This window comes from Prinia subflava, chromosome 4, assembly GCF_021018805.1.
Source record: "Prinia subflava isolate CZ2003 ecotype Zambia chromosome 4, Cam_Psub_1.2, whole genome shotgun sequence".
Taxonomy (NCBI): Eukaryota; Metazoa; Chordata; class Aves; order Passeriformes; family Cisticolidae; genus Prinia; species Prinia subflava.
Genome location: NC_086250.1, coordinates 69,685,248 through 69,692,632, shown reverse-complemented (window position 1 = coordinate 69,692,632; position 7,385 = coordinate 69,685,248). Strand labels below are relative to the sequence as shown.

The window sequence follows — 7,385 nt, the reverse complement described above, 5'->3', positions numbered from 1 at the left end:
TTTCCCAGCCCTAGGATGAGGAAATCACACCCCACGAGTGATCTCAGCTGCATTCTCCTTCATTTTTTTTCCCTTATCCCATATCCCGCAAAGATTCATCCCCGGCTCGTCCACACGGCTCAGCCCAAACCACACAAGCCTCGTGGCTTTAAAAATCCTCATTTTCGAAGCCTTTCCTCATCTCAAGGCACATTTCTTGTCGATGGTAGAGGGGCTCAGCCCTCCTCCCCCCGCTGTTTCCATCGGTGTTCGGCGCTGGGAAGGTTCCCTTCGTGACTCTAATGAGCTTTAAGTTATTACCTTAATTGAATGTGTTTTCTAAAGATAGAATTGGGAGGCGATCGCGTTACCTTTCACCTCGCAGAGAGTCACTCTAGAATCAGCGATAGCCAACTCCCATCGTCAGCAGAAAAAAACCCAACAATATCCCTCCAGCACCGGGAGCGTGTATATACATATATTTTTATTTTCCTCCCTAAGTGACCAATTTTGGCCCCATTTTCTGAAGCGCCGGCACTCAGCGCTGCCGGGACGAGCCCTGGGGGTCTGGGCCGGGCAGGGCAGGGCGGCTCCGCATCCCCGGCACCGCCGGGCCTGGAAACAAAGCTTTAGTCCAGGTTTATCCCCGAGGAGGCATCTTCACACCAAGGGAGGATGCGGAGCCCTGGGGATGTTTTTCCCCCTCCCCACTCCTCCCGTTCGGACGCTGCTGCCCATCCCGGTGGATGAGAGTGACCATTCCCGAGGTGTTTTCGTGGATAAGCTCCCTCCCACCTTCCCCAGGCTGGCCCTCCGTGTCTTGTCTGCTTTTGGTGGCAGGACACCCACACACCCGCTCCGAAATGAGCACCCAGCCCTTTTTATTTCACACCAAAACCTGGGGAAGTTTTCTCGTAAGCAAATCTGCCCGTGGAGCGAGGCTAACGGGGGAGAACACTGAGGCTGCAGCGTTAGGTTTGGGGGAGTGACATGAGAGGGGGGTAAATGTAGAAAATCAGAGCCCCCCGCCCCTTTCCCGTCTGTTCCTCCATCTCCTGATGGCAGAAAGGTCTGGAGCATCCTCCGGAGCCCGCGGCGTGGCCACAGCCCGGTTCCCGGCCCTGCTGCCCCTGCAGCTCCTTGGGGCGGGGGTTTGTCCTCCCTCCACCCCCAGCCCTCGAAAAACCCCGGGTGCTCCCGAGGAAAGGAACCTGAGGAGCGCAGGGGACTGCAGATCCCCTGCGAGGCTGAGGGGACAGAGAGGGGACACACAGGACCCCCAGGGATGGGGCCGACCCCCGCGATCGGTGTCTCCCTGGAGGGATGCTACCCGCGGCCGGGAGCCTTCCTCATCCCGAGGAGGAGTGGGAGACAGGAGGAACCATCCTCGTCCCACCCCGTTCTCGGAGCGCCAGAGGATGCGTGTCCATTATTATTATTATTATTATTTTTCTGTCTGTATCGTGAGGCTTTACACAGATACATATTCAAAATAAAAATAAAAAATAAAAAATAAAAAATAAAAAAATAAAAAATAAAAAATATAAAAATAAGATAAAATAAGATAAAATAAGATAAAATAAGATAAAATAAGATAAAATAAGATAAAATAAAATAAAATAAAATAAAATAAAATAAAATAAAATAAAATAAAATAAAATAAAATAAATAGACAGGAGAATAAGGTCATTAAAAATCCCCCCTCCCCGGGAGGAGAAGGGGGTACGGAGGGGAAGAACCAGCCCCTTGTCTCTAATGTCACCACTTTTCCTCGAAAGCTTTCCATGCAGCGGAGCGAGCCCCGGCGTTATTTGTATGATCATACGCTTAATTGCGTTTTCCCCCTCTCCTGCCGGCGTTCCCGGCGCTGACAGTCGCTCCCGGGACGGGTTACATCACGCTCACACCGCGGTACCTGGCGCGTCCCCCTGGCCCTGCCCCTGTCCCCCCCAGCTCCACCTCCCGCCCCACGGATGGGTGTGTAAAGCAATGGCCCATCGGATTCCTCTCACTCCTGCTCTGCCCTTTCCCAACCCGGAAGAGCTCTGATCTTCAGCCCAGCCCGGAGGAGGAGGAGGAGGGCAAGGGTGGGCGTTCGGAGGATGCGGCTCCCCCAGGTTTTCCCCCTCGGTGAGAGCTTGCGACATGCCAGCAGCGGCTCCGCTCCTCCCGCACTCCTGCTCTGAGCGCTCCAGCGGAACCGGACAAAATCAAAAGCATCTGCCCAGGTCAGTGAACACCGATTTGTCTGTCCGTGTGTTCCCCCCACCCCACCCTCCTTTTTTTTTTTTTTTTTTTTTCTTTTCCTTTTTTATTTTTTTTATTTTTTTTTTTTTTAATTCATCCTCCTTTTACTCCTTCTCCACGTGGAGGGCATTAGGACGGGAAGCTCGGCTCAAAGGATTTGAAACTCAGCCTCGACCCCCCTTTATAGCTCGGGGTGAATGGAGGGGAGAGTCGAGTTTTCTCGGTGACCTTGGGGAAAGCCCCCTGATCCGTAAGGGAGCGATTTTTGGGAGGCTGGGGAGAAGAAAATGTTTTACCCGTGGGTGTTGGGGGCGAAGGAGTGAGGCTGGGGTGGCGGGGGCTGGGAGATGGGACACGGCGTTGACATAGCTGGATGAGAAATATTCATTTCAGGACGGGAATGGATTTATATCTGAGGGATATGAGCGGCCTTTCTGTGCCTGGCTTCATACCTATGTGCATATGAATATATATATATATGTATTTTTGTGTATATTTTTATTGTATATCCGGACCCACATACTCTGTGTAGAGCGATATTCATGCGGGCAGGCGTGTGCCGATGCGGTTCTGTGTTCTTCCCTCGAATATTTTCCATTCGATTTGATTTTCTTAGGTGGATATGTGCTCTAGAATATAAAATATACCCTGTGCATGTAGTACTCTGTTTCTTCGGGTTAAAAATATCTGTATATAATACATAACAAGAATACTGTGCTTCTAGCAGAGTTGACCTAGGGTGATTTTCCTCAGACATTTCTCATTTCTATACCTCAGAAAGGCAAAGCAGAGCTACCCTGGAGGTGTGTGGTTAAGGCAGGCTGGGATGAGGAGGGAGCTGGCTCCGCTCCGGGGCCGGACCCGAACCTTCCCCGCGGCTCCCGCTCCGGGGATCCGCGGCCGGGCCGGGCCGGGCGGGGCTGGGCTCAGGCAGGACCGGGGGCCGCAGGGCCAGAGAAGAGTTTCCTCTCTCTTCCGGCACCCCTGCATCGAGTCTCTCTTCTCCTTCCCCACTTTGTAGGAGAAATTTTCACCCTTCAAACCGTGCGGAGGATGTTTTGGGAGGGAGCAATGGGAATGGCTTGTGTTGTCAAAAAACCCCCACATTATCTGACATCGAGCGTTTTGAAAACAGAAAGGGGAGAAAAAACTATCTATCTATCTATCTATCTATCTATCTATCTATCTATCTATCTATCTATCTATCTATCTATCTATCTATCTATCTATCTATCCATCCATCCATCCATCCATCCATCCATCCTTCCATCCATTCCAGCTCCTCTTACCTTCACGTGTCCGTACACAGGCAGCGGGCTCCGGGTGACGGATTTTAATGAAACCGGATAATTAATAACCACGGGCCCGGCTTGTTTTCTCCATTATTTATGGGCCGCAGGTGCGGAGCGGGGGAGCCGGGACCTGCCGGTGCCGCGGGCAGGACGCGGCTCCAGCTCCGCGCTGGCCCGGGATGAGTGCCCGGACAGACAGGGGGACAGAGGGGGTCCCGGCAAACCTGGGGGCCCCGGGAAACGAGAAACAGCCTCTCGGAAAGGAAGAAGGGGAGAGGGAAGGTTTACCCCCACCCCGCCGCGGCATTTTGCTCCCGGCTGGGGCGCAGCGCTTCCTTCTCCCGGGGATGTGATTTTTTTTTTTTGATTTTTTTTTTTCAGAGCCGAGGGGAGCGTTTTAATTTCAAGGGGGGAAATAAAACGAGAAGGGTTTTTTTCCGGCAGGGGCAGGTAGGGAATGGGATGCGGAGGAGGGGGAGCACCCGCCTGGGGGCTGCTTTCACCCCCGGGGATGTGGAGGGCATAGCCTTGTGCTCGGACAGGGGCGGGACAGCACCTCGGGGTGCCTGTATGTGCTCCTCAGGAGAATTTGGGGTGCAGTAGCTTCTCTTTAGGGTGAAAAGAAATCGTGCGCGTTCTGACACCCTCGGAACTCCTTGAATTTTGGAGCGTCTGACGGTAAATGCGAGCCCCACATTTACGGAGTGGTTTGTCACCGTGCGGGGTCACAGCCGCTGGGTCTGTGGGCACGGGGGGTTTGTTTTGGGGGGCACAAGGACGGCTTTAAACTGACAGCAGCCGCCAGCTCGCCGCAGTAAATCGCAATATTTACTTATCCCGGCGATAATATTTATCGGTAGGGATATGTCCCTGCGTCTCACCAAGGAGGTGGTGTTAATTCTGCCGCCTCGTCTCACGCCAGCCGCCGGCCGATTTATGGGGGTTTTTTTGTTGCCTTTTTAATTTTTTCCCCCCTTTATCTAAGTGCCGGGGTAATTTCTGCTTTCGGGGAAAAAAAAAAAAAAAAAAGACAAAGACAAAAAGTATCCTTAAACACTCCGGCAGCTTCACCTCCTCCACGGCGTGCGAGGAAAACAGCTCTTGCCGGGTTTAAAGCCTGCAAGATGCTTCAATCCGCCTGCAAATCGATCACTCAAAACGGTCCTGGGAGATAAAGCAAAATCGAGAAACCCGAAACAACCCGGCTCTCCCGACTACCTCCTTTATTTTTTCTTTTTCTCCTTATTTTTTCCCCCTATTGAGTACTTCTTTAACCTCGCCGTATTTTGGAGTGATTGTTCAGGCGATTTGCTGGCTTTTTCTTCTTTTCTTTTTTAATTCGCGGGGTCGAAGCCCTTGGAGCGCTGCCCAGCTCCCTGCGGAGAGAGCCGTGCCCGCTCCGGGAGCCTCCCTGGAGTGGGGGAAAAGGGAGAACGGGGTAAAACGGGGCGGTGGAATAAAAGCGAGAAGGAGAACCCAAAGTGCACTTTCGCTGCCTGAGAAAGGAATAGGTGGCGGGGAAGGCAGAGAAGGGACTTACCGGGCTGAGCTCGAACGGGGCTGTCTGTGGAGGTAGGGGAGGAGGGAGGGAAGGGAGCCGGGTCCTGCCCGGGTCCTGCTGCCCGGAGCGGGACGGGCACGGCGGACACGAGTCCCCCTCCCCTTCTCCCCTTCTCTCCCTCAGCCGGCTCCTCTCCGCGCACTTTGGGGAATGTGTCGGGGGGAGAGGTCGCCCCTGGGACTTGCGGAGCCGGTTTTTGATCTTTCTCAGACCATTTTTTTTAAAAAAAACTCCTGCAGTGTCCCGGGGCAGTCGCCCTTCTCTCAGCTTCAAAGAAGGGGGGGGGGGGGGGGAAGTCCCAGTTTCTCTCCTCCTAATTTTAATTCTTCGAATTTCTTTTCTACGGCAGAACAGGGTTTTCCCCCATCTCTTCCCACCCCTCCACCAAACAGCATCACTTGGGCTGAAAAAAAAAGTGTGTGCGTCTGTGGTGGGTGGTGGTGCACGAAGGGAGAAAAAATTGGACCCGGTGTAATCAGCCGATGATTTGCTCTCTCTTTGAATTTGCATGGGTCGGCATTTCTTTGTGTGCGTGTTTATGTTTCCTCCCGATCTTCACAAAGGGGAGATAACTGAATTATTAGAAAAGAAAGTACGTATATTTTTTAAAGAAAAGAGAAACAGCGAGCGAGATAGGGGAAAAAAAAAAAAAAAAAAAAAAAAAGAAAAACCACCCATGTGGCTGGTTTCGAAGCTGAAGGGAAGGCTTATGTGGGATGGGAAAGGGGAGAGGCAGAAATGCCAGTCTCTCTTTCTCTTTGACTATTATTATTATTATTATTAATAATAATAATAATAATAATTTGCCGACTCCTAGCTGGACTGATGCTGATTACCGTTTAAATGATAAAGAAGGCGGGGGGTGGCCTTGGGGAAATGGATCGTGATTCCTGCCTAATACACGAAGGGAAAAAAAAAAAAAAAAAAGGGAAAACAAAATATTCGCTCTTCTCTGCGCCTTTGTTTAACCTGAGATTATCTCAGCAGCCTGACCAGGGCCCAGTACCCTCCCAGCGGGACTGGCAGGCTCCGTGCCCCGGGAGGGGCTGCCCCAGCCGGGGCGGTGGCTGCGGGCTCAAAACCCCGGGTCTCTCTCCCTCGGCAAGAGAGCAAGTTGCTGTACACGGGCAAAAAAAAAGAAAAGAAAAAAAAATTAATAATAATCTTCGGAGCTCTGCCCTGGGCCGTGTCCTCTCCATAACCCCCCGATTCCTCGCTCCCGGCTGTTTGTACAGCTTTACCTGTACTATTCTGGTACCCTAGAAAAAAAAAAAAAAAGAAAAAAAAGCCCAGCCTGACAAACGTAACTTAATCCCCTTTCAGTCAATTGTCGTTTAAAAGGGGGCTAAAGGAGAGGGGGGAGAAGGGGGAGGCTGCCTGTCCCCGCCCCGAGGTGCCAGTCGCGGCGGTGGGCACCCCCGAGGACGGAGGAGCGGCTGGCCCCGGCTCCAGAGCAACCAGGCTGTACCTACTTTAACAGGAACACCACAGCGAGATTAAAAAAAAATAAATAAAGAAAAAAAGGGGTGGCAGCTTTAGTGCTCTTTGACTGGTCATTTTTAGGGGAGCGGTAGGCTGGGGGGCAGCCCCATGTCATCAAGTTTGGGGTTTTGTTGGTGTTGATTTTATCTGTAGGGTATCTTTTTAAATTCCCACTTTTTGGGTCTGTAAGTGACAATAAAGTGTCCAAGGCGTTTCCTCGTCACCTTTTAGAGGCTGAGTTCTCCCCGTTCCCCCCAGCCCTCCCCTGGCTAGCAGGGATGCTCCCCGCAGCCCCCTCTCCCCCGGCAGAATTAACCCCCGAGCCCCCGACCCTTATCTGGCTGCTGGTGGTGAGCTTGGGGCTAATTGCTCCAACAATGGGCTCCTATTAACGCCGAGCTGTCACTGGAAACCCTGCTGGGGGCTGCCGGGGGGGCGAGGTGATGGATCTGCAGCCACAGCCTGGGAAAAGGACGGTCAAGGCCAGCGCTTCTCTCAAAACCCTCGGGAATCACAGGATAATCCGAGGAGACGGGGAAAAGGATGGGATAATGGGTTTGCTCGTTTACTTTTTTTTTTTAATTTTTTTTTTAATTTTTTTTTTTTTTTTTTTTTTTTGTAGGGAGGGTTTTTTGCCCTCCCCACCAAGACTTTCTCGCTGGGAAGGGGATAGGAAGATCCAGTCTATCGAGGATGGGTTGAAAATGAAAGGATAGCCTAAGTAAACTAGATTTGAAAGCGGGTGTCCTCGCAATCGGGGCTGTGACTGCTAGGGTCAGGCAGGGAACGGGGTCCTGCCGTGTCACCCTTGTCGGGACAGGACG

At 52.0% G+C, this 7,385-nt stretch overlaps 1 protein-coding gene across 1 annotated transcript in view; it reads left to right on the top strand.

Annotated features, from left to right (window-relative positions):
* Positions 1-1,635: 1,635 nt before the first annotated feature.
* The window catches only part of GATA3 (GATA binding protein 3), a 28,270-nt gene continuing 22,520 nt past the window's right edge, over positions 1,636-7,385 (top strand). The window contains exon 1 of the mRNA XM_063397066.1: positions 1,636-2,207. The gene's annotated coding sequence lies outside the window, so the exon portion shown is untranslated. The remainder of the gene's footprint in view (positions 2,208-7,385) is intronic.